At 39.1% G+C, this 6,580-nt stretch overlaps 1 long non-coding RNA gene across 4 annotated transcripts; it reads left to right on the top strand.

The window, feature by feature from the left end:
• The first annotated feature begins 1,882 nt into the window (after positions 1-1,882).
• LOC135440540 (uncharacterized) lies at positions 1,883-3,255 on the top strand. Of its 4 annotated transcripts, none has more exons than XR_010438316.1 (5): positions 1,883-2,004; positions 2,062-2,484; positions 2,562-2,770; positions 2,833-2,893; positions 2,964-3,255. It is a non-coding gene; the product is annotated as an uncharacterized LOC135440540 (long non-coding RNA). The 4 variants fall into 4 exon arrangements; XR_010438315.1 differs by having other exon boundaries at positions 2,562-2,761; XR_010438314.1 differs by having other exon boundaries at positions 2,062-2,228; positions 2,303-2,484; positions 2,562-2,893.
• The last annotated feature ends 3,325 nt before the right edge of the window (positions 3,256-6,580 follow it).

Consider the following 6,580-nt stretch of genomic DNA (forward strand, 5'->3'; position numbering starts at 1 on the left):
CTTTTTGTATGCGACCGTTGCGTACAATAAAGTAATACATTATTAAATACATGCATTTTTATAAAAGACCCTATTAATATATTACATTAATGTACGTAATAAAGATAGAAATATATTCTAAGCATCACAAGAAATTAAATTCTTTAAAATGTGACGTCATAGTATATAATGTTGACGCGCCGTGTGCGTAACCCTTTGATTTAAATGCTCGCATTCGATTTTTCTACCTACTTACGCCGAGACTCGGCTATGCAACAACAAAATTAGAACCCAAATAGTGTTGTTGTTGTTTCTACGCGCCGCCTTGTTGGAACGACAGAGAAACCAGCAACAAATACAGTGGCATTATTTGTCCCTTTTCTTAGCACTGAGTTTCCTATGTCCTCATCATCGCGCAGAAACTTATGAAGATCAAGACGGACGACGAAAAAAACAAATGGGCTTTCGTGCGCACTGTTGTTGTTTTGCGAGTGATTAGTTGTTGCTTCCTATAGTAAATGAGCTTTATTTTTGAGTTGGATTTTGCGTTTGCGGACCAACCCGATCTACCTCTCGGGATTTTCAAAACGGTAAAAAAAGCTCGGAGTGAGCCTTCAGCTCTGTCTCTTTATTACTCAATGGTGTTCAGGGTATAAATAGTTATACATACGTATATATGCAGTTATTAAGGGAAACAAACAAGTAAGAGATTCCAGTCGGGAGCTCCCGACTAGAGGATACCCTAAACACTCTTCTTCCAACACCAAATGCAGCTCGCGCTACGCGCTCGTTTGCTTTAGTAATAAAGATAAATTAAAACAAGTAAGAGATTCTAGTCGGGAGCTCCCGACTAGGGGATACCCTGAACCCTCTTATTCCACTCCAAATGCAGCTCGCGCTACTCGCTCGTTTCCCTTAAAAGTAATAAATAAAAAAAAAAATTTCCCTTGGCAGGGTTTGAACTCGCAACTGACCGCATTACTTGCCGCCGCCTCTACTCAATAGCCACACCACTAATTAAGTCTTAATGAAATAAAATCGAATTAAAATAGCAGCACAAAAAACAATACAATCACCATTGCAATGATGTTGATAGCGCGTGAATGTGTGTATGTACAGGTATACAGAAATGGAATTTGCGCTTGCTGCTGCACGTGTTTGCAGGCCAATACTCATTTTCATTCGTGTTTCTTAACCGATTTTGATTAAATTTTTGGTAGTAGGTCTTATTGTACTATAAAATATTCGTGTATTCTCAAAATGACAATTGCATTTAAATTGTGACATAATTAGGTAGGCAATACAAGTTGGCTTACTAACATGATTTATAGCTTTTTGGTGGTAGCGGGGAGGTGGGGATAGCTAAAAAATGAAAGATACTTGATATATATATACTATTCTAAAAGCTACATGTCAAGTTTGGGACTCTAGCTCTTATTATTTACCCAATTTGTTAAAAAACAGGATTTCGATATCGATTTTTATCGATTACTTGGAAACGGAACAAGTTATCGATTATCGGAAACTCGAACTGCGCGGGCACTAGGAGGACCTACAGCTAAAATTTCAAGTCTGTAGCTCTTACAGGTTCTGAGATTCTTGCGTTCATTACGGACGGACAGACGGATAGACTGACGGACATGGCTAGATCGACTCGGCTGTTGATTCTGATCAAGAATATATATACTCTATGGGGTCGGAGATGCTTCTTTTTGCCTGTTACATACACACATACGCAAGTGGGGAAAAATCGCGAAAAATCTTTGAATGAAACTGTTACGGAACTGCTTGTTTCTCAGTGGGCCGCGCCGGCTGGCTCATCGGATTCTCTGGGTGTAGTCCCATCCCTGGCCCGCAGTCCGCACAATCGATAACAACAAAGCTACAGACTACAGACTACAAAGCAAAACAGACTCACACAACACTATTCAAAATGAACCACATAATCGATAACAAATATTCGGAACTGCTAACTCATGAACAAAATAAACAGCTGTAACAACAATGAAAATGTAAACAACAAAGGTGAGACGCTCAATATAAGTTAACAAAAAACACTATTTATCCACCTTACTCTTCCAGATCGGGCCCCGGTTCCGGACCCAGCGTACCCGCCCTACCATGAGACGATCACCTGCACTCGTCTCCCTCATTTTGGCCACTAGATGGCCTGCATTAGCCCGTGTCGGCCATCATGCCCACTCTCCCCAACAATATGAATTTAGCCGGACATTCTTTTCTTTCAATATGTGCGTATAATTGGTTGCGTTTTCTTAAAATTTATAACAATTAATATCATCGCTTACGGCATTTATCTTAGCAGCTATTTACAATCTCATGCAAGTGGATAATTTCGTTAACTTCGCAGGTGCGTATAATTGTTTGTGTATTCTTATAATTATTGGCAGTTAATATTTCTTTTATTTCTTTATAATTTGCAATTTATTACTTTCCATTCAGCTATTTATTACTTCATGCCAGCTGACTTTTCATACACTTCAACAAGTGCGTAAAATTATTGTGTTCCCTTATTGTTATGGATAGTTGATCTTAATTTCTAAAATTTCACGTTTTTCTTTCAGAGTACATTAGTTAACAATATTGGACAGAACATGCGATGAAAATACGGCCAGAGGTCATGGCTAATCGCCGCCAAAAAAAAAAACAAGAAAGCAATTATAAGGCAATCGTTGCACCGATTCAGGAACAGTGTACCCACGCAAATACTTATAACACGAAAATCAGTCGTGCAGCAGGGGGTGGTAAGGGGCAATAGAAAGGGGTAATTCAAGTTAGTTATGTATTTGGGTATTGTTCGCGCAACTTCAACATTTTAAGTTTTATATTTTATAGGCGCATATGCATAACCTTTGGAGTTTTTTCCTCACTGTTCGGACTCTCAAGTGAACTTGGCGTAATTATTTATTATGTAATTAACAAAAACAACCCAAATTTAACAATTGCTAAAATTATTTCGCCGTCAGGTGTCTCGAGCAAGAGTCTGACTCTGCCGGCTGTTCGGTGCGAGGAAGGACGACTTAGAACGGACTCACTCAGATGATGTGGGCGTGGTCTCGCCGGTGGCCGCTTCTTCGCTGTTGGAGCCCCGTCTTGGGCGTCTCGTCTTGCCGTCTTGAGGGTGGCGCCGAGGCTCGGCCGCGCTCAGGTGCCCTCCGGCGTGACTCCTTGGCTGGCACTTCGATGCTTATTATTTTTATTTTATTTTCATTTTGTTATCTTCGTCGAATAAAATGAGCGTATATTTTTATTGGCGCACGCTACAAAGTTTTTTTCTCTTTATTAACGGCCGACGATTTTTTTTTTTTGCGAAAATTAAATGTTTTGCGCTGCTTGATGTACTTTTTTGTGTATATGGGCGCATATATATATATATATATATATATATATATATATATATATTTTATTTTCCGGCGCCACTGATAAAAAAATAAATTTACTACGCCATTTCTTTTGACCTCACAAAATGTTAATTTTTTTAAATTAAATTTCAAATTTGTTTTTCAAAGGTGCGCTTGCGCACAACACGCCTGCCGTTAAACGTTTTTTTGAGTCAACGGCCCAAATGAAGGCCAAGGGCATATCCAAGGAGATGCGATCCACTCTCCTCATAGTCTCTTTAATAGCGAACCGGGCGGCCAATAGCAATCGTCGCTTTTGGCGCCGTGGATCGCAAGCCTGGCGTTGACAACCTTCAATAAATTGGGCTCCGCCGTGGGCCCAGCTTCACCCCATACACTGACCAGATGACAAAAAGATATCGGCGTGGCCGATAATATCGCACGCAACCAACTAAGCAAACCCTCGATGCTGCCGATAACGTCAAATGCAACAAAACTTTTTTGTTTACCACCTGATCGGCCTCAAAATCATTTTTAAAGATCAGTTTTCAAATTCATTTGAGAGGCGTTTCACACTTTTCAAAAAATCCATTCCTTCTTGATGGAAGTGGATGTCCAAGATTTGGTGGGTGACGTTTCGCCCTCAAATGCATTTCCAAGGATCTATATGAAAAATCATTTGAGACGAGTTTCACATTTTTCGCAAAATCCAAGCTTCCTCGGTGGAAAATGCGATTCTACGATTTTGTTTTGGTAAAGTTTTATCCGCTCTGCATCTTATTTATTTAGAAAGCTCTACATAAAAACTTAATGAATACGGGTTCCAGCGATTTAGAAAATTCCACCCGCAACTGTGGAAATTTGGCGAAAAATCTTAACTTTTTGGTTAATAATCGACACACCTTCACAAAGTACACCGCTATTGGATGGAAAGTGCGAGTCTATAAACGCAAGTTTTTCATTCGGCCTCAAGATTCTTACCACAAGACTAACAAGGGCGGAAACCTCTGATTCCAGCATTTGGTTCTTTACTCAATGCACTTTAAACATATTTTTAAATAGAGGTGGTGATGAAGATGGTGCGGGTAGATTTAATTTTTCCACGGTCGTGTACTTAGTGGAATGGCCGGGCAATACTCGCTAGTATTTATATGTATATGTATGAGTGTGAGTATGTACGTTTATATGTTAATTGTGGATTTTAAAGAAAAATATGAAACGTTGAGATGTTCGCGTGTCTCGACCACGGGAATATTTAATTCTTTATTTTAAAATATTGGAGGGGCCGGAGACAACCACTCAAATTCGACTCATCGTTGCCATGGGTAGCAACCAGATCCATGCTGCCCTTATGCACAACTGCATATGTCGCTCAACGACCGTGGAAGGCCAAGGGAATTATAAATGGCACGGAGTTTCCCTCATTCCCATCCTAGCGAATCGAGCGGGAAATCGCCAACGCTCTTCACCTTTTTCGCTCAACACCGTGGATCCTCAGATCGGAGTTGCGACCCCTGCAAAATTTGGGCACCCTAAGGTAATTTATGGTCCTCAACGATATCCCGATCGGGACTATTGATTACACAAACTGCTCAAATGATTCGCTGAAACCACTGCAGTACATGTTCAAAATAAATTTTGTTTTTCTTGTGTATGTGTACCAACCATTCTTAAATTTTTTGTGGCTGTATATGTCTTTAAGTCCGCTAGTTTGGCCGTTATATTACTATTTCAATAACTACAATAAGCCCGCGGTCGTCATTCATATCGTTGTGGAGCCATTTCTTAAATTCGGCATTCTGCAGCCAAACATGACGCAGCCATTGTTTGTATTAAATTTTGGACATTTTACACTTTAATGTCATGTCAAACAAATTAATCTCACTTAAAAAAAAAACCCAAGATTTCTCGCAGGCCCTTGTTATCAGTTCTTTCCCGCAATCAAAATTTCAAAAATGCCAGATCTGACGGAAAAAACTTAAGCTGGCAATAATGGTGTCGTTTGAAGAGCTTTGCTTCGCATTCATATGTATACATACGTGGCTCATCTTACTGTTTATATTGTGTTTGGTGCTGTTAATTCAGCAGCAGGGGATACGGCTTCGCTTCGGTTACTAGTAGCTGCGTGGCCACTTGAGTCACTTCGAATAACTGATATTTTAGCTCTCTAGCGGAAACTGAAGGGACTATACTCGTTATTTCGCCACAAGCTACTTAGCATGGACACGAAACCTTTAAGTTTTAGTTCCGTCTGTAACACTGCTTGACCATTCAATGACTAGTGGAATACTTTTTGTACTGCTTGCAGCAGACTTGCGACTTCTTACTGCACTGCTTACACACACTCAGATCAAAGACAATATAAACATATATAGACATTATATTGTCTTTGCTCAGATCTACGAGTGTGTGACATAACTTTTCATTACAGCAAATTTTATTGCTTTGGTTACTTTGTTTGCAGACACTGGTACACACAAAAGTGACAGAAAAAAATTACCTTACTAGGGTATTTAGTCTTCAGCGTGGCGAAAATATACATTTCTTTCTCGTTAACTTGTATCAAAGGTAGACAGCGATTACAGTAATTCGTGAGCCAGTTTTTTAGTTTTGCATTGCACACCGGGACAAAACTGTTTATTATTGTAGCTAGAAGTTCCACATTTATTTTGCACCTGTAGCGGGTATTACAATATAACATTGCCAGGCAAAAGGCCTTGGGATGTCCTTAAGCAGTTTAATTTAAAGCATTTTTTCTGTTTAGAGTATAAGTGCAAAAGTAAATGTAAATATATAATATGTAAATACTTAGCTAGTTTCATGATATGTATTAATTATATGAATATATGGATGCTCTTATGAACTTATGTAAGTACATACATATATATATATATACTAACGGGCACATCCCGTTCTCAAAAAGCTTTGCAAATGATTTTGAAACTGATCGGACGGTAAACAAACAACTTACATACAAAAGTTTTCCGCCTAATTTACCACTGTTGCGAGTGGAATTTCCCAAATCGCTGAAACTAAGTTAGAAGCAAATCGGACAAAACTTTAAATTCACCAAAAAATTCTTTGAAATGCACTTTCTACCGAAGGAGTTTAGAATTTGCGAAAAATGTGAAACACGTCTCAAATGATTTTTTATGTAGATCCTTGGAAATGAGTTTGAGGGCGAAACGTCAACCACCAAATCTTTGACCCCCATTTCCACCGAGGAATGCATTTTTGGAAAT

The sequence above is a fragment of the Drosophila montana genome, unplaced genomic scaffold (assembly GCF_035044405.1).
Source record: "Drosophila montana isolate Dmon_TW-CO22-7 unplaced genomic scaffold, ASM3504440v1 contig_1624_1, whole genome shotgun sequence".
NCBI classification, from domain to species: Eukaryota; Metazoa; Arthropoda; class Insecta; order Diptera; family Drosophilidae; genus Drosophila; species Drosophila montana.